The sequence below is a fragment of the Gossypium arboreum genome, chromosome 9, assembly GCF_025698485.1.
Source record: "Gossypium arboreum isolate Shixiya-1 chromosome 9, ASM2569848v2, whole genome shotgun sequence".
NCBI classification, from domain to species: Eukaryota; Viridiplantae; Streptophyta; class Magnoliopsida; order Malvales; family Malvaceae; genus Gossypium; species Gossypium arboreum.
This window is the reverse complement of record NC_069078.1, coordinates 77,263,436-77,285,187: the sequence shown is the minus strand read 5'-3', so window position 1 is coordinate 77,285,187 and position 21,752 is coordinate 77,263,436. Positions and strand designations below refer to the sequence as shown.

The 21,752-nt window shown below is 36.1% G+C and overlaps 1 pseudogene; it reads left to right on the top strand.

The window, feature by feature from the left end:
* The first annotated feature begins 2,984 nt into the window (after positions 1–2,984).
* On the top strand, positions 2,985–6,846 carry LOC108455522 (ubiquitin-conjugating enzyme E2 variant 1C-like; annotated as a pseudogene).
* Positions 6,847–21,752: the final 14,906 nt, after the last annotated feature.

Below are 21,752 nucleotides of genomic sequence, written 5' to 3'. Positions count from 1 at the left end.
CCTGTCAACAATATACATACATATACATACTGACCAAGCATAGATTCAAAACAATATCTGTTCTGCTACACATGTGACTTATTCCAAAATCAATAAATAGCTATAATCGAAACGAAACTAAAGAATATTTTGTTCTCTTATTCAAACTCTTCATCCTCCATGTTACAAAGATACTCCCTTTACAATCATAATCAACTACAGCATAGCATGCTACCCATGTATGAAAGCTATTAACTTTATTTAATAGCAAAACTAGTTTTAGAACATATGAAATAGATTGCTAAGCCCAATCAAACAGTTGAATCCCATCTATAAGACTACAGTACACCATCGACTCCAATTATCTAGAGTTTTGTGACTTAAGATGAAATTGAAGAAAAAGAAAAGAAGATTAATTTTGATAAGTTTTAGGTTTTCAACTCTCATTTACACTTGTTTGATGTTTTGGTCATATCTTTCCTTAGTTTCAATTTGTAAATTTTGACTTGTGTTGCCATAATGAATCCCTAATAGACAGAATAAATGTTAAACTTTCGGTATATTGTAAGTACAAGCCGTGAGAGTATATGGGATTTTTTCTTCACTCATTAACATACAACATCAATTACAATTACCATCTCCATCAAAGTAGCAATAAAAACAGTATTGAGAAAATTCTCACAAGTCCAAGATAAGCCAATGATCTCCGATAACAGTTTTCAAGTGATTTGATCTAATTCCCTTAAAATGTAGATTTTGTTGTTTGATAAGATTCAATCTAATCTTTTGGACTTGTTTCTTCGTAGGGACCAATCTTCAAAGCTGGTCCAACACACATCCAAAATAGCAATAGAGCCATGACCCAAAACATTTTGTTTCAAAAGATTGGCTTCTAAAAGATTGACAATTCTAAATAAGATAAATTATGTAACATGTAGTGCTTATTGCAATTGTAACTGTTAATGATACTGCTCTTATAACTACCTTTAATACATGTATAAAATGATATAAAATTAAAATTTATGTACCACTTTACATATTATAAAAAGTTTAATTTTAGATTTATTCATTAAATATATATATATATATATATATATATATGAAAGAAATAAAGAAAGTTAGTCAAAGTTTTCTTAAAATTGAAAAGAACAGACTCCTTGGCAAAAGCCAATTAAGCATATGAAATCATTTGTTCCCAATATATGATAGAAAATAAAGAGAGATAATAATAATAATAATAATAATAATAATAATAATAATAATAATAATAATAAAGAGAAAAAGGATTACTCTATAAAATATTAATATATATAAATATAAAGACATATGAAAATTTTTAATTTATATAGAATAAATAAAAAGTACACTGTCAATACACTAAATATTGATCCTTTTTAAAAATTTTAAAAAATTAATTAAATAGGTCACAACAATTTATTAAACTTGCTTGTAGAGTTAACAAATTTCACGGTCAATATATCAAATGATAATTCATGAACGTTGATTTAATATACAAATCTTAAAATTATACATGAACGTTGATTTAATATACAAATTGATACATAAATTTTGATTTTGTACAATTATACGCATGGAACTTTGGTTGTAATTGAATATATGCATAAAACTTTATTTTTGAGTCAACTATACACATTTAAAGAAACAAATACATAAATTTTTTTATGTTGAATAAATATAATTATTTGTGTATGTAATATATAAACATAAAATGATGTCATGTCAATAATTATATTAATAATTTGTGAGAATTAAATCAAATTAAAATTTATGTAAAAAATTACACTAAATCAAAATTTATATATAAAATTACACGCTAATTTTTTATTTAACACATTAAACTAAAATTATATATAGCTTGTCTTAAAAAATTAAGGATGAAGTTAAATAAAATTGTTGTACGCAATTCTACATGTACAATTTTATTTTCTTTCAGGCTCTTACACCGAAAGAAAAAGTTGATTATTACTATAATACTAAAAAAGTCATATACTTATTATTTTATCATAATATAACAAAATAATTATAAAACAAAATGTTTCCTTTATTCTTCTCATGCATCTCACAGCTTGGGCTTTAGCCATTCTTTCACCCGATTCTTTACTCTGACTCCCATCTCCCTTACATATCTTACCATAAATGACGCTTGGCTCAGGTGGATCGGGTGTTGTAGGTTAGCTCTTCGATCCCCTCTCCTTTTTTCTCTTTTATCTTAATGCCCCCTTTGTTTCTCCACTTGATCTTTCGTTTTTATTGGTCATTTCTAGATTCCATTCATGGGTTATACAGGTTTTGTTGTTTTATCGTTTCTTTCATGCATGATCAGTTCTTACGTGTGGGTTTGGTCATTTTGTTTCGATTAAGATAAGAACTTGAAGGGGTTTCCGTAAATTTTCTATTATTATTATTATTGATTTAAAGTTTTGGGTAGCTGTTCTTGATTACATCTTTTGTCGGGCTGGTTTCATTGTTGTTATGTGTGATGTATAGTATGGATAATTTGTCCAGGTTGAGTATATATTTAACAAGTATGTTGTTGTGGTGACATAAATATGTGCTAAATGTTGAAAGGCGAGAACTTTGAGCTAAATGATTTGCTTATTTTTGTGATGACATAAATATGTTCATTGCTACTTGTAATTAGCATTCCATCTCTAGGAACTTATGTCACCATTTTAGAATAACTGGAATCTTGTGCTGATATTAACATGATATACCTAAGAAGCGCTAAGAGCTACCTCATCCATGATGCGTATAAGTGCGACAAATAATTAATTTATGGCATGTGCAATGTGATTATGCTTGTGTTATTGAAATGGAAGAGGTCTTATGGCATTCAAATTAATTACCTTTCTCTACTCTGTTTGGCGACAAGGGTTATATTTCATTAAGCCCAATGCTTAGTCTTCTTATGCTATTAGCAGAATAAGGGATCATGAGTTTTATTGATTATCATAAGTAGTTCTTGCAGTGCCTCCGTGCTTGAGCGTGGAGAAAAATGTATTGGAGATGGTACTCTAAGCTATGAATGGATGATGGAGATGATATTTACATGCGCTCTTGGACTGGTACCATTATTGGTCCTCACAATGTAATTGCTTATTTTCAGTTAACATATGATATATTTTCGTGTTTTTCCTAAGTTGAAACTTTGTGTTTTTATGGAGAATCATATATAAATCTTCTAAGATACGGCATTGAGTATTCACCCAACGTTTGACGAAACAGAGAACTTAGAACTTATTCTCAGTTTATTGTTTTGGTTATTAAGCCAATGTGCTAAAAGTTCTAGCTGATATATATATATATATATATATATATATATGGGTGTACAAGCCCAATTTTGGGCCCAATACCCAAAACCCCCAATTACAAACCAACCCCTAACTAAGCCCAAAAACCACTAAATCCCTAGCCCAAAACCCATCTACTAACCCACTAAGCCCAACAGTAACCTAAAAATACCAAAACCAAAGAAATAGAAACCCTAGCCGCCAAAGATGTGCTCCTTCATTCCACCACCGACGCCTGCAAGTGGCCTCTGCTCCACCACCGTTTACCTGCATCAATAAAGGAAAAAGAGACAGACAACAAAGAAGCAAGTTGTAAAAAATGCCTATAAGAGGCTGAATCCAAAACCATTGTATGGATCGGCGTTTTTAAAAAATAAGAAATAACATTAGATTTGAAAAATACACAAAGCAAAGAACAGATCCAGCAATATCGGAAGCAAAAAAACAGTCAAACAGAGAGTCAATATCTAATAGCCCAAGGTGATTTCATTTAGTATCATCGTTATTTTCTTTCTTTTAACCTATTTTACTCAAAATACACATATATTATAGACATATAAAAATACAAAAAAGAGGTAAAAAATATACTGAGGCGATTTCCTACCACCGTGTACGATGGTAGAACAATGCAAGATGGCCTCCGGCGACCGTGCGGCGATCGCCCCGGCCGAAATCGCCCTCTCCTCTCTCTCACCTCTTTTTTTCTTTAGCAACTAAAAATGAAATTTTTAGAAGTTTTAGGCTTTATAGCCTACCAAAACGGCACCGCTTTTGGTGCCTGTGCCAAGACCCAAAACGACGTCGTTTTGAAGCGACCCGACCGATCCGACCCGCTCCACTCGGGATCCGCGTGTTTTCTCTCTTAGGGATTAATTGCGGGGTCCTTCCGCTTTTCTATGATTTTCAATCGGTTTTTCTTGTATTTTAATTTGGCCCTATAATTTATTGCACTTTCCAATTTAGTCTCTCATTGGTGCTGCTGCTCGATCAAAAGGAATAATTGCTTCCACGGTCCCTCGTGTTGTGCGCGCATTCAATTGGGTCCTTTTATTTTAAATTCCCCTTAACTTCATTGTTAATTCACTTTTGTCCATTTTTTACTTTTTCTCATTATTTTATTTTAGTCTTAATATTATTCATACTATTCTATTTTATTACTGCTATCATTATTATATTTTATTTATTAGCATGGTATTATTATTATTATTATTACTTAGTATTATATACATATATATCATATAGTATTATTAATTTGTTTTAATATTATTATTTTGGTTAATGTATTTGATGACCTCATATGTATTCTTTTAAAATATATATATCTATATATTATACTCCTCATTATATATACCTATATTAACATTGCATTGTGCCTATTCTTTAAGCATTATATACATATATTTTTCTTTTATATATTATATATATTTTACGTACATACTTTTAATATTATCGTATTCATTTTTAAAATATACGTATATATTTACGTAATATTGTTCATTTTTTGTCACATTGTTATTATTCCGATATGTATACACCATTACTATACCTATTTATTCTTGACGGTTATTTTACTATTATTCCTAATATATATATTATGTACACATTTTTAATATCATAGTATATATATATTTAACGCCATATTCTTGTTATACCTATTTTCACCTTTATTATGTTTTATACACAAATATATATATATACTATATAATTTTGTTACGTATACATTTCTATATACTACGCATGCGTATCCTTTAATATTATATTATTGTTATTATGTATGTATATATTTCCTTATATATTTCTTATTACTTCTATTATTATGTATGTACCTAAATACATATATGTATATACCTTTTATCATTATTATCATTACCATTGTCATTTTATTTTACCATTTTTCTTACATTCGTTTATTTATTTATTCGTTCGTGTTCGATTGTTTTATTTCCTCACATATGTGTTTACATTTACATATTTCTAAGCTTCACTATTGTTTCATTTTTTAATTGCTTTCGACGCTATCACATCTATCATGGTGTCATTATACATATTAACACCATAGTATTTATGTTTCATTATAAATCACGTTTTACTCAATATATATTAAAATAACCCTTTCATAAAAGTGATATTCCGTATTTTGTAATTCGAGATAATCGTGCCCTAACTTACTGGGTTTCGACTTTTCTCATTTAACCTAAATAACGGAATATATTCTTTTTAAATCATTATACAAGTTAAAAATGCTTATTCTCGAAAATGTGAAGTGTTGTGCCCTAACTTACCGGGTATGATATTTTGTCATCTCGAAATAAGAATTTTGTTCAGAAATAAAGGCAATATTCGGTGTTTGAGAATTCGAGAAAATGTGCCCTAACTTACTGGGTTTCGACTTCTCTCGTTATTCTAAATAATCGAATACCCTTTTAATGAAATACACAGATTTCATAAAAGGCAAGCTCGCTCTCGAAAATTTAAGATGTCGTGTCCTAACTTACTGGGTGTGACATTTTATATTTTGAGACGAGAGAGTCTTTAACACTTGAGCTTTTTATAAAGAAGGATCGTACTTTAAAATTCTTTCAAACTTTTTTTAATTTTCGATACTAAGACACTAATTAATCAACTAGGTACCAATTTTGGGCGTATCGAGGGTGCTAATCCTTCCTCGTGCGTAACCGACTCCCGAACCCATTTTCTGATTTTCGTAGGCCAAAAATTATCGTTTAGGTAAATCTTAACTTTTATTAAAATGATTAACTTAAGGTGATCCGATCACACCTAAAAAGATTGGTAGCGACTCCAGTTTTTTTCATTTTCATTTTTAAAATCCAAGTCGACTACCGTTTTACAAAAAAATGGTTACGACAATGGGACTACCATATAATATCATTTTACACATACGTTGTGGATTACCCCACTCTCCTTTTTTTCAAAGTGAGCAATGGGTTTTGCTGGGGATTTTTTTGAAAAATATCATTTTGCACATCCGTTTCTGTTTCTTTCATTGTGGTGATTTTTATTTTTCATTTTCTTAAGACTGTACATGAAGGTCGAATCTATCAGCTAAAGTTGTTCTGTGACAAAGAGTATCCCCAGAAGCCAAAGATCAATATGACTTGTGTTAACCATAAAACTGGAATGGTATGCCAATAATATTACATTCATTTGTGATCAGTTATTTATGCTGCTTTTTATTGATTGCCATTTTAACTGTTACACTGGTTTGAGAAAAAGTTCAGTCTGGTATGTTTTAGTGTGTAAATCTGCCCCCTTCCCTTTTTTCTGTGAATACGCTTAACTCGGGTACTCATAATTTCAAAAGTAATTAACTATTGGGTGCATTCCGATTTGTGCAATTTTATTTTGTTATATTGTTATCACTATGATGATAGAAAACCTAGGGAGGGGAATTTGATTGTATCCGATCGCAACAGGTGGAATCGAAGTTCAGATTGCTTTCAAATTGGCCGAGCGAGTATACCATGGAGGACATACTAACACAGCTGAAGAAGGAGATGGCAAGCTGGTACAACCTCCTAAGGTCACATATATATAAATATATAATAATTAATTTCATTCGTGGTATTCAATTATATAGTTTGTAATGTTTAAGAACATACAACAGGGGGAATGCCTTCTCCATTTTACTTGTTGGCTTCCATAGATACTGTCGCTGGGGAGAAATTACATTAGAGTTAATTAAATCTAATTATATATAAAATCCACAAAAAAGAAGGTGTACTATAGGTTTGATGATTATAAATAAGAAAGCAACAGCATTTCCTTGTAATGATGATGATGATGATAATTATGATTTCTTGATTTTCTTCTTTAGGTTCCACAGTTTGATACGGGCAAACTTATAAGCGGGCTAGATTATGAATATGGGTTTAATGTATTGGGCTATAGTGGTGGGTTTAGCTGGGAGGTGGTTATAATTTCTCTTATTTTTTTGCATTTTATCATTTTGTTAAAAGATGCCATAGGTCCCTCTACTCTTCTCAAAATTGAAAGTCAATCCCTCTATTTTTTAGATTTTAAAATTCAATTTCAGTGAATTCCGAGAATATTGGGAAACGACTTTGATGGAGAATTTCTATGATAGGAAATTCAATATTGGAGTTGGAAATTAATGAAGAGAATTGTGGATGTGAAAATGTTGCAAATAAGATTAAATTGCAAATTTTAAAAAGGTAAAAGGATTGAAATGTAAATTTGACTAAAAGAAAAAAAAAGTTATTATTCAGTATTTAGCATGAGAATAAGTTGGAATGTGTATTGATGGGATGGAAAGGACCAAACTGAAAATATTTAAAAGTGTATAGATTAAATTAGAAGTGTAAATTATATTGGGTAAATAGACTTAACTTAAACGAATTTAAAATATCCTATGAGGGTGAAAGGTTCTTTAACAAAGCATAAATCTAAATTGCTTTCGTAATGGTTTATGGTGGGGAGATTAGTCATGATACTTTTAGTGGATTTACAAATTATTTTAACCCTAATTATGTGTTTGATCAGTCCCTTTGCTAGCTAAACACAACTGTTGTAGGCCAATTTTAACCCATTTACATCAAAACCCAATTTAACCTTACTTAACCCACCAAAATTAAACCCAAAACCCAAAATCTTAACTACCCAAAGCCCAATTTACATCAAAACCCCAATGGCCCAAACCCTAAGCCCAAATTAAAATAAAAAAACCCTAGCCCACAACCTAAACTTTTCTCAACTAAATCCTAGCCTTTGCCACCACCAACTCCACTAGCCACACTTGCTCCACCACCAACTCCACTAGCCACACTTGCTCTACCACCTACTCCATTAGCCACACTTGCTCCACCACCACTTGTACCTACAAATGAAGACATAAACAATAAAAAATATTTTGTAAATGGCTATATAAGTCTTCTCATATTTTGTATTTAGGGGAGGAAAAAGTTTTGGGGGAGAAAGTTATTGTAAATGATTTTTGAGAGGTTTTTTTAGAGTAATCAAGGAGAAGAGTTATTGTAAAGGCTAGTTTTTGGAGAGGCTAGTTTTTTTTTTTTTGGAGATTAATCAAATATCAAAGCAAAAGAGGTTTCTTGGTCTATTCTCGTTTTAAGTTCTTTGTTTGCTTATTGTTTTCCGTTCAGTTTTATTTTGTTTCTTTTATACGAAAGTAAAAATAAAAGGAGGAAGCTTTCCCATTTTTACCGAAAAAGTTTTTTTTGAGGTCCGGCTGCCGTGTATGGTGGCACCGACGATGGCCGGCGGCGGTTAAGTGACCGGACGGTGGCCGGCCTTGTGGCCGGAAATCACCCACTCTCTCCCTCTCTTTTTTTTGTTATTATTATATTTTTTAATATTATATTATATATATATTCTTTTAATATATTAGGTATATTCTAAATTCTATATTACGTATATATATATTATACTATTTTATGTATATATCTTTAATACTATATTATTTATATATATATATATATTTTTTTTTCTACATGTTATCTTATGTATATATTTTAATTATATTATGTATGTATTTTTTACACTATATTATGTACATATTTTTTTCATACATATGTATATATTATATATATCTTAACATTACTAGTTATATTTTCACTATTTTATGTATATACTTCAAATACTATATATAGTATATTTCTAACACTATTACTATTTATAAATATATATATATATATTTTACGTATATACTATTAATATCTTTATTATGTATATATTCGTTGTTTTTATTTCACATTGGATACTATTATTACGTTTAATATATCGCATGCATTGTTATTGTTTAATATTGTTGTCATATTTATTATTTGTTTTAATGTATTTCCAACTCGTTTATTTTTGTCTCCCGCCTATTTTATATCATTCTGTTGTTCATTACTTTAAAGATTTTTATTCATGTTTTTACTAATTTCAATAAATAAGGCAATGTTTCGCATTTTGGAACATCAAAGAATTGTGCCCTAACTTACGGGGTTTCGGTTCTCTTGTTGGTTCTAAATAGCTAAATATCCTTTTGAGTTTTGAAATGCACGGATTTCCAATTTAAATTAAAAGACGACCTTGTGCTCGGGAATTCATGGTATTGTGTTCTAACTTACGGGATGTGATACTCCGATATCTCGAGATAAGGAAATCTTTAAACAAATCGATTTAAGCTAATTCAAGAATTTTAAAATCAGTATTAATAGAAAAGATCGTATTTCAAGTCCCTTCCCGATTTTTAATTTTCGACATTAAGACACTAACTAATCAATTCGGTACCAATTTTTTGGGCGTGTCGAGGGTGCTAATCCTTCCTCGGACGTAACCGACTCCCGAATCATCCTCTCAAGTTTCGTAGACCAAAGGCCCTGTTTTAGTAAACTAAAATTGATTTATTAAAACAAAGGTGATCCGATCACACCTGATAAAAGATTGGTGGCGACTCCTATTTTAATTTTCACTTTCAAACAAAGTCGATCCCCATTTTCAAAAGAATGGTTTCGACAGCTTGGCGACTCCACTGGGGAATTCAAGAGTCGAGCCTTAAATTGATTATTTTTTTGTCTTTTGTCAAAAATTGAAAATCGATTTTAAATTTACTGCATTGCATGTTGTCTGTTATTTTCGCGACTCTCTTCATAATATGCTTGCTTTAAGTGGTTTAATTCTTTGAGGTATCTTTGCATATCGCATCGCATTATTGGTCAATTTCACCCTCTTAAGTGGAAGTGAAAAACTACTCCTTCGTGAGGTCTTCACCTCCGTATAGGATAGTGGATCGCTTTCGGGATACATTCGTACCTGCGTCTTCGTGGGGTTTTCACCTCCGTATAGCCGTAGGGAAATGTATTCCCCTAAATCGAACTCGGTCTGTATGAACCTATAATGGGTGAGGATCGAGGAATCTGCTGGTTCAAGTACCTTTACTTTAGAACCAAACTACATGTAATGAGCCCTAGGAGCCTACCATAGGTAGAACCACACCAAACCCTAGTGGTTACCTGATTAGGTGCTTATTTACTCACTATTTGCTTTGAATTCTATTCTTTGTATATAATACTAACTTGTTGTATTTTGATCATTTTCGCATGACATTTCATCATAAAAGGGTGTTGATTTACGTTCGGTTACTAATTAGAAGAGTTTAGCATGGAAAAAGGATTTCTTGATAGAATGGAGGATAATGCGGTCGTCCGAGTGTGGTCTGAGAGAACGCAATAAGAGAAAGGAGATAGTTTGACCGAGGGATATGAATCGGAGTTGTGGGATTTTACTCGCATCAGTGTGACTCAGAACGACCTGCAAGAGTTAAGGGATATATGGAATAGTTGGAATGGCGAAGTCAAACAACTCTTTTACTGTAACTACGGCGACCTACCCTATTTGCTCGATGTAAAGGTGGGCAAGTACTTGTTCCGGGCCCTCGCGCAATTTTGGAACCCCGCTTATAGTTGCTTCACTTTCGGATGAGTTGATTTAGTACCTACGGTGGAGGAATACATGGCGTTACTTAATTGCCCGAAGATTCAGGTCGATAGGGCCTATTCAAGACCTGTTAATGTCCCTCCCTTTTTGAAGAAATTGATGAATATCACGGGGATGAGCGAGCAATGGGTTGCGGCCCGCATCAAGCAAAAAGGGGATAGTAAATGTATTCCTTGGAGGAATTTGAGGGATTTTATTCTTGCGCACCTGGATTCGAAGAAAAGGGTTGATGTTTTTGCCTTAAGTCTCTACAGTTTGATCGTCTTTCCTAAAGCACTTGGACACATAGATGAAGCTGTCTCAGATTTATTCGATCGACTTGATAAAGGTACCACACCCGTCCTGGCAATCCTAGCAGAAACTTTCCGATCCTTGAATACATGCCAGAGAGCGGGTGAGGGAAGATTTATTAGTTGCGCACAGCTTCTTTTGGCTTGGTTCCACAGTCATTTTTGGAAGGTGGAGAAGGTCTCCTATCGGGTATTCTCTAAGGATTATTCCCCATTAAGAGAATTAGTGGCCACATCGAGGCGGGACGACATCTCCGAAGAGAGGTGGATAACTATTCTTCAAAATTTACGGACCTAAGACGTTGAATGGAGGGCTCTGTGGTTGATTCCTGACGAGATCTTATATAGGTGCGGTAATTTTGACTGGGTCCCTCTGGCTGGAATATGGGGAGCCATTGGATACGCTCCACTAATGGTGTTAAGGCAGTATCGATCAAGGCAGTTTATACCAGTGACACAAGGGTTGGCACAATGTGAGTTCCCCTATAAAGACAACAATTATAAAAAAAGGGTTCGCGAGATATCAGATGCATGGAACCAAACTCGAAGAATGAAAGGATTCACTACAGGCTCGATGACGACCCCCGAGTATGAATGGTGGTAGGGTAGGAGAGTCAACGACAACATCCCTAGGCAGAATCAAGGGAACACACAATCGATAGAGGAGCATTTACGGGTCATCCCATCCGAGTTAGAGATTATTAAGCAAGATTTTGAGAAAAGAAACTCGGAGTTGGGGAAGAAGATAGAGCAGCTAGAAGAAGATAAAATGAAGTTGGGGTTAGACGTCGATACCCATAAGCTAGAGGCCGAGAAGTTAAGGAAAGGAAAGAACAAAGCCAAGAAAGATTTAGATAGTCTGAAAACCGATTACAAGAAGCTTCATATAACGATAAAAACTGCCGGATTAGGTAAAACGTCGGAGCAATGGCGTCAAGAGATTAAAAAGGAAAAGACTAGAGCCGACCATTGGGAGAAAAGATTTCAAGATGCCCGAGTACGAGAGGACACTTTGAAGAAGAGTTTGTTAGAAACCCAAAACGAAAAGGAGAAGTTACGAGCTTGGGTGGCTGAATTGGAAAGATTACTTCAGTAACATCTTGAGACAATAGAAGAACTCAAGACCGCACTGCGAGATAGTAAGATTCGAGTGGAACTTCGTGAGACAAACAACGACCATTACAGAGAACAGCTTCACCACTCTCAAAACCAGGTTAGAGATAGAGAGTATGTTATAGGCGAAGCTATAGCTCAGGTTCGGGAGATAGCTTATCACTTGCAAACCTTGGCAGTTCAGGCTGATATATTGAGCTTAAAGTACGAGTCGGAATCAGACCGAGGCTGAAGCTTAGCTTGGCTTCTTAGGAAAGTTAAGACTTTGGGCATTAGGGCGAAGTCGTATATGTAATCATCCGTTCTATGTAAAGAAATTTTTCTTCTAGTGAAGTTCTTCTAATGAAATTGAATTAGAATCAACGCCTCTTTTTGCATCCATTCATCCATTCATTACATATACATATCCCATAATCATTCGCTAAGGTTAGAATCATATAATTCGCAGTTGCAACACTTCAAATCTGGAACCACGCCATTCGTATAAAACGCGTCGACAAGCTAGAGCAATGGAGGCTGAGTTCAATGAAAGAATCGAAAGGATGGAAAGAGTCCAGAAGGAATTACAAGAACAACTGGCTAAGTCACAGCAAGAAATGAGGGATTTAATAGTAAGATCTCGAGAGGAATCACTTGAACAAAAGGATCAAATGGCTAGATTGATGGAGATGATATCAGTTTTGGTCAAAGAAAAAGGACCAATACAGAACCCCGACAGTATGGAACCTCAATCAAGAATTAATCATGACCAGGATCCACTCTATCCCCCAGGATTCACTCCACCACATGCCCACGTAGCACAAAGAGGGTATACTCAAGGGGAATCCACAGGCTTGGAACAACGACCTATGCCATTTGCTCATCTAGGGCAAGAAACATTTATGTCAAATCTCGGAGCAACCCCTGCCAATCCTGTAGTTCCAGATTTAGATGATCCAGTCAAAATAGCTAAGTTGAAAATAGATGATCACGAGGCTCAAGAGAAGTATAGGAATTTGAAAGAAAGACTTAAGGCAATAGAAGGCACTGAAGTCTTCTCGGTATTAGGTGCTAAAGAACTCAGTTTGGTACTTGACCTAATCCTGCCACCGAAGTTCAAGATGCCTGATATCGAAAAGTACGATGGGACAAGATGTCCAAAAGTACATATTGTCATGTTTTGCCGAAAAATGACTAGTTACGTGAACGAAAATAAGCTACTTGTACATTGTTTTCAAGACAGTCTAGTAGGATCGGCTCTTTGGTGGTACAACCAGCTCAGTAAGGAAAGGATCCGATCTTGGAAATACTTGGCGTCGGCATTCTGTAAGCAGTACAAGCATGTATCAGATATGGTACCTGATCGGATGACTTTACAAATGATGGAGAAAAAGCCGTCAGAAACTTTTAGACAGTACCCGCAGAGATGGAGGGACGTCTCAGCCTAAGTGGAACCCCCACTAACGAAAACGGAGATAACCGTCCTTTTTATCAACACCTTAGAGACGCCGTTTTATGACAAACTAGTGGGAAGTGCCACGAAGGACTTCGTGGATATTGTAAGATCCGGTGAGCTTATAGAGAACGCCGTCAAGAGCAGTAGAATGGAAGGTCAAGAAAGTTCAAGAAGGGTAGCACCCATGAAGAAGAAAGAACCAGAAGCCCACATGGTGGGAATAGGAAGTTGTTATGCCCCTAATCCATATCCAGACCAACCCCGACCTCGAAGTTATCCACCTCCAAATTTTTATTATCCCCCTCAAACCCCTTACTACCAAGTACCACCTCCTTCCTACCCCGTATACGCCACGAACAACCAAAGACCCGTCACCACATTCCCACAAAACACGGTACCCGCTCAAAGCCAGTCCAGAAACAAACCAAGACCAGCAAGGCCTAATCCTAAGAGATCGCAATTTACTCCTATCACTGTGTCGTATGGGGAATTGTATCCAAAACTTCTGGAGAAACAGCTGATTTCTTCCCATTACATGGTACCCCTTAAACCTTCATACCCAAAGTGGTACGATCCAAACGCTAGTTGTGCATACCACGCAGAGAACCAGGGGCATTCTACGGAGAATTGCCTAGCCTTTAAGAGGAGAGTTCAAGGACTCATTGACGCGGGTATCCTACAGTTCGATAGTGCCAGTAACGCAACTGGGAACCCGTTCCCTAACCATGCTGAAGGGAATGTGAGCACTCTGGGGAAAGAGGACAAATGGAAAGTCAGAATATGTGTTTTGAAAATAAGGACGCATCTGCAGAAAATCTGGGAGGTACTGGTTAAGAAAGGATTACTTTGTCACCCCGATAGAATTCTCGGAGAAGAAGGTCAAAGTTTTTGCAATTTTCATAGAATTGTAGAACACGACATTCAGTCGTGTGAGGAATTTAAAAGGTTACTTCAAGACCGGATGGATAATAAGGAGATTAAGGTCCTTAATAAGAGGGAAGAGACCAACGAAAGAGAAGTATGCACCTCTGACAACCAGTCATCAAGTCTCCCTTATAGCGCGGATTGATCGTTAATAATTTATTACGACGCGACGAAAGAGCCGATGAAACCAAAAATGATAATCGAAGTACCGTCTCTTTTCCCGTATAAGGACGACAAAGCCGTACCATGGAAATATGACATCAATATCGTCACACCGGAAGATGAAAAGCTCAAAGCCATAACTGGAGATGTTGGAGAGGTAGGTCATTTTACCCGAAGTGGAAGATGTTATTTGAAAGAGGTCGAACTAGTGAAGAAGAACGTTGGATCGAAGCAAAAGGGAAAGCGATGATGCATGAGGCCGAAGCCGAGCAAGAAATTCCACCCGTGCAAGAAACTAAAAAGCCTGTGAATGAGGAGGAAGCACAGGAGTTCTTGAAATTTATCAAACACAGTGAATACAATGTGGTGGAACAATTGAATAAGCAACCAAGACGAATCTCGGTTTTATCTCTCTGCTAAATTCGAGCTACACCGAACGCTTTCTTCAAGGTGTTGAATCAACTTACGTGGCAAACAATATATCCGTGGAGAAGCCGGATGATGGGTGAACAACTTGAATGCGGATAATTTCATTTCTTTTAGTGATGACGAAATACCACCTAATGGTAGAGGCTCCGTAAAAGCACTACATGTTACGACTCGTTGCAAGGGCTACATAATACCGAACGTGCTTATCGATAATGGCTCGGCACTCAATGTCATGCTTTTGGCCACGCTTTCTAGAATTCTGATAGATCTGTCCTATTTAAGGCCTTGTCATTCCATGGTAAGGGCATTCGATGGGATAAGGCGTGAAGTTATGGGAAAGATTGATATACCTTTAGAAGTGGGCCCTTACATTTACAATGTCGAGTTCCAAGTCATGGATATCACACCCTCGTATAAATGCCTTCTGGGAAGGCTCTGAATCCATTCTGCTGAAGCAGTTCCATCATCTCTCCATCAAAAAGTAAAGTTCATCATGGATGGTTGTTTGGTCACTGTCGAGGGAAAAGAAGACATTATCGCATCTATCTCTACTGATGCGCCATATCTTAAAGTAAGCAAAGACGCAGTGGAATGTTCCTTCCGATCCCTTGAATTTGTCAATGCCACTTTTGTCGTTGAGGGAAATAAAATTTCGGTGCCAAAACTGTCGAGAAATACCAGAATGGGTGTCAAGTTGACTGTAGGAAGGGGAGCTAGAGCGAGAAGAGGTTTAGAGAGATATCTGTAAGGAATAGTTAGGGCTTTAAAGCCAGTACACCATAAGGCTCGATGCGGTTTAGGGTTCCAGCCGGACATGCATCAAAGAAGAAAGCAGTGAAAGAAAGATCAGGAAAGAAGGATCTCGAGAAAATTAGGCCGAGAACCAAAATGGGAGCCCATGGAGTTCCCTCATTTGTCAAGAACATTTACGTCTGCGGGAATGATATACCCAGGGTAGTACAGTACACAAAACACAATGTTAATGATCGAAGAGGGTTTTTAGAATATCAGTATAAATGTCATTGACAAAGGAGCTGACGCGAGTAAAGACGTCTCAAAGATATGCCCTTGTCCCCTGGGTTTCATGTTGAACAATTGGACTGCCGAGGATCTTCTTGTAGTTTATAAGTCTTCAGAGTAATGCTTAAACGTTAACATTCTGTTATGTCCTTAGATATAATAGAATTCTTTTGTAAGAGCTTGCATTCGCTCTTTATCATTTAAATGAATATTAATGAAGATGCATTTTGTCACGATTTTTTGCATTATCACTAATTCCATAATCATTTCATAGCCTATCTTTACATTTGCCTCATACCATACCATAACATTCAGTTTGTTGGTTTCAATACTTGGATGCCCCTCTATAGTTTCCTTTTTCGTTCAACTTTCAGGTGCTCAGATATCAATTGCATAAACAAACCCGTTACGAGTCCTGAAATCGATTTTGAGAAGGCTATTTGTTTAGGAGAATTCGAAGCCGAAGAAAATGCTGAAGACTATGTCTCATCTCCTGACTTGCTAAGAATGGTGGAACAAGAGGATAAACAGATTTTGCCTCATCAAGAATTTGTTGAAACAATAAACTTGGGAGTTGAAGAAAGGAAGCAAGAAGTGAAGATTGGGACCTCTATTTCAGGGGGCATCAGGCATAATTTGATTGCTTTGCTCTGTGAGTACAAAGATGTATTCGCATGGTCATATCAGGATATGCCAAGATTGGATGAAGATGTAGTGGTCCATAAGCTCCCATTAAAGCCAGAATGCAAACCCATTCAACAAAAGCTAAGACGGATGAGACTTGAGATGTTACTGAAAATAAAAGAGGAAGTCAAGAAGCAATTTGATGCTGGCTTCCTACAAACTTCCAAATATCCAGAGTGAGTGGCCAACATAGTTTCGGTACGAAAGAAAGATGGCAAAGTACGAATGTGCTAGATTATCGTGACCTGAATCGAGCAAGTCCCAAAGATAATTTTCCCTTACCACATATTGATACGTTGGTGGATAACACAGCAAAACATTCATTGTTTTCTTTCATTGATGGATTCTCGGGGTATAATCAGATCAAGATGGCCCCTGAAGATATAGAGAAAACTACCTTCGTAACAATGTGGGGAACATTCTGCTACAAGGTGATGCCATTTGGGTTAAAGAATGCTGGGGCAACATATCAGAGGGCTATGGTGATGTTATTCCATGACATGATGCATAAAGAAATAGAGGTCTATGTCGACAATATGATTGCTAAATTTCGAGGGGAAGAAGAGCATGTAGTGAACCTGAAGAAGTTGTTCGACAGATTGAGAAAGTTTCAGCTAAAGCTCAATCCGACCAAATGTACGTTTGAGGCTACCTCAGGAAAATTGCTTGGCTTCATTGTCAGCGAGAGAGGCATTGAAGTTGATCCAGATAAAATAAAAGCTATTCAAGAGTTACCACCTCCGCACATGCAAGAAGAAGTCAAAGGATTTTTAGGGAGATTAAACTAAATCGCCCGATTTATCGCTCAACTTACCAACCAATGTGACCCAATCTTTCGACTCCTTCGAAAACATAATCCCGGAGAATAGAACGAAGAGTGCCAAGTGGCTTTTAACAAGATAAAACAGTATTTGTCTAGTCCTCCAATGCTAGTACCACCAATGCAGGGAAGACCATTGATATTGTATTTGACTGTATTCGAGAATTCAATGGGTTGCGTACTGGGGCAACATGACGAGTCCGGAAAGAAAGAAAATGCGATCTACTACCTCAGCAAAAAGTTCACTGAATATGAGGCAAGTATTCATCCATAGAAAAATACTGTTGCGCTGTGGTTTGTGTAGCTCGGAGACTCAGGCAATATATGCTGTATCATACGACATGGCTAATTTCAAAGTTAGACCCAATAAAGTACATGATGGAATCACCTGTACTCTCAGGAAGAATGGCACGATGGCAGATCTTACTATCAGAATATGATATCGTCTATGTGAGCCAAAATTCGATAAAAGGGAGTGCAATAGCTGACTTTTTAGTAACTCGAACAACAGAGGAATACGAGCCATTGAGATTTGATTTCCCAGATGAAGACTTGATGTGCATTACAGAAAAAGAATGTGAGTCATCAAAAGAAAAGTCATGGAAGATGAGCTTTGACGGTGTATCGAATGCATTGGGGCATGGGATTGTAGCAGTCTTAGTATCACCAGAAAGAAACCATTACCCACTCACTGCCAGGCTGAACTTTTTCTGTACCAATAACATAGCAGAATATGAGGCTTGTATCATGGGACTTCGTCCAGTAATTGGACGAAACATCAAAACTTTAGAGGTATACGGAGACTCAACCTTGGTGATATACCAAATTCGTGGAGATTGGGAAGTGAGAGATTCAAATCGGTCAAATCTGAGGATCTAGTGGCGAAATGATTAAAGAATTCAAGAAATAACTTTTAATTACCTCCCACGAGAAGAAAACCAATTGGTGATGCCCGCCACTTTGGCTTCAATGTTCAAAGCAAACAGAGAAATGTAAATAATACCTCTTCAAATGAGCATATATGAAGTCTCGCACATTGTTTCAAAGATTGAAAAAGAGCGGATGGACGGCCATGGTTCCATGATATCTTAGAATATGTCAAGAACCAAAAGTATCCCGAACAAACAAATGAGAATGACAAACGAACAATCAGAAGAATGGCAGTGGGATTTGTTCTTGATAGGAACATCCTGTACAAAAGAGGAAAAGATCAAGTACTCTTGAGATGCATAGATGCTGTTGAAGCCAGAAAAATACTTAAAGATATCCACGAGGGAATTTGTGGGACACATGCCAATGGTTTCACTATGGCCAGGAAGATTATGAGACTCGGTTACTACTGGCTGACGATGGAAAGCGACTGCATTAGTTTTGCAAGAAAATGCCACAAATGTCAAATTTATGGCGATAAGATTCATGTAGCCCCTTCGCTCCTTCATATCATGACTTCTCCGTGACCCTTTTCTATGTGGGGCATGGATGTTATAGGGCCAATTTCCCCAAAAGCTTCTAATAGACACCGGTTCATTTTTGTGGTTATTGATTACTTCACAAAATGGATAGAAGCTGATTCGTTTGCCAATGTGACAAAGACTGTAGTTTGCAGATTTTTGAAAAAGGAAATCATTTGTCGATATGGTTTGCCTGAGAGAATCATTTCAGATAACGCATTGAATCTGAACAACAAAATGATGAAAGAAGTGTGTGAGCAGTTTTAAATAAAGCATCATCATTCGTCACCCTATCGCCCGAAAATGAATGGAGCTGTTGAAGCAGCCAACAAGAATATTAAGAAGACTATTGGGAAAATGACTAAAACATATAAAGATTGGCACGAGAAGCTACCATTTGCTTTGTATGCATATCGCACATCTGTACGGACATCTACGGGGGCAACTCATTTCTCTCTGGTCTATGGAATAGAAGCTGTGCTACCTATCGAAGTTGAGATCCCCTCTTTACGAGTATTAATGGATTCGAAACTAGAGGAGGCAGAATGGGTTCGAGCTCGATATGACCAGTTAAACCTAATCGAAGAAAAACGTTTAAAGGTAATTTGTCACGGACAGATGTACCAGAAGAGAATGATCATTGCCCATGAAAAGAAAATACGGCCAAGAGAATTCCACGAAGGAGAACTCGTACTGAGAAAGATTCTTCCAATACAGAAGGACTTGCGAGGAAAATGGGCACCAAATTGGGAAGGACCATATGTCGTAAAGAAGGCATTCTCGGGCGGAGCTTTGATTCTCACTAAGATGGATGGGAATGAGTTACCGAATCCAGTGAATTCAGATGCTGTGAAGAAATATTATACTTAAAAAAGGAAAATCAAGATGAAAACCCGAAAAAGGGCATCTTAAAAAAAAGAGAAAAGAAAAGAAAAAAGAAAAAGAGAGAGGGATCAAGGTGAAAACCCGAAAAAAGGCATCTTAGAAAAAAAAGAGAAAAGAAAAGAAAAAAGAAAAAGAGAGAGGGATCAAGGTGAAAACCCAAAAAGGGCGTCTTGATTAACACAAAAGATTAGGATGAAAACCCTAAAGGGCGTTCTAATGAAGCAAGCACTGGCTTAAAAAGCAAGGCGTTTTGAACGGTGGGTCAAACAGAGAGACTACAGTATTTGAAGCATTTCTGAAAACTCAAAATCTCTTACGTAAGAAAGCCATGCTCGAAAAGATTCTTGATTGAGAAACATGGAAGAGTTCATGCGTTGAATATCTAGAGCATTTGTATTTGTTGAAATGCGATCCACTTTCTCTTTATGACACTTTTTTTACTATCATTGATTAACTTTCTTTGTTTGCTACATTTGAAATGAATAAATGTGAGGTATCCTTTTGTCCCTACCTGACCATTTTCATGCATCTCATTATGTGGTTCATTTACATAATAAATAGTGAAATGACATACTCTAAACAAAAGAAGTGCTAAGCATTACCCGGATAAGAATTTGATAAGTACAAGAGCCTCAAAGCAAGGACAAAGTTCAACCAGGGGCAAAAGAGCGATATCTAAGAAATGCAGATTAGTCGTGAAGCTAGAGGACGGATATAGGGCCTGAAGAGAAAGTCAAGAGTCAAAGCAATGGACGCAGATCATCAAAAATCATGACGGAAAGGGACATATGACAAGCAAGCCCAAGGCGCATAGCATGATCATGTAGGCATAAAGGCATTTAAGGCAAACATGTGCATATCATGATAACATCATGCATGACATATACATGTATTTCAGCAGAACAAGAGGTTTCGATGATAGCTGTACTGAATCAAAGGAAAGGACACCTGAGTTCCACCAGATGACATCTTTTGGTATTTTAATGTTTTTATTTTTGTCTTTCAAAAAAATCAACTCATATTGCGAGAGGTGAGTTGGGCCTCAGGTCACACGCTGAGGTATTTTCAATTTCCGTTTTTTCAATTTATGCTTTTCAAAAAATCAACTTATATTGCAAGAGGTGAGTTAAGCCTCAGGACAAGCTAAGGTAATTTCAATTTATGCTTTTCAAAAATCAACTCATATTGCGAGAGGTGAGCTGAGCCTCGGGGCACGCCGAGCTATTTTTAATTTCTGTTTTTCAATTTCTGCTTTTAATTTCTGTTTTTCAAAAATCAACTCATATTGCGAAAGGTGAGTTGAGCCTCAGGGCACGCTGAGGTATTTTCAATTTCTGTTTTTCAATTTTTGCCTTACAAATTCTGCTTTTCAAATTAACTCATATTGCGAGAGGTGAGTTGAGCCTCAGGACACGCTGAGGTGTTTTCAATTTCCGTTTTTTTAATTTATGTTTCTAAAAAAAATCAACTCATATTGCGAGAAGTGAGTTGAGCCTCAGGACACGCTGAGGTAATTTCAATTTTTGTTTGTCAAAACTCAACTCATATTGCAAGAGGTGAGTTGAGCCTCAAGAAACGTTGAGGTATTTTCAATTTCTGTTTTTCAAAAAAATCAACTCATATTGCGATAGGTGAGTTGAGCCTCAAGACACGCTGAGGTAATTTCAATTTTTGTTTGTCAAAAATCAACTCATATTGCGAGAGGTGAGTTGAGCCTCAAGACACGTTGAGGTATTTTCAATTTCTTTTTTTAAAAAAAAATCAGCTTAT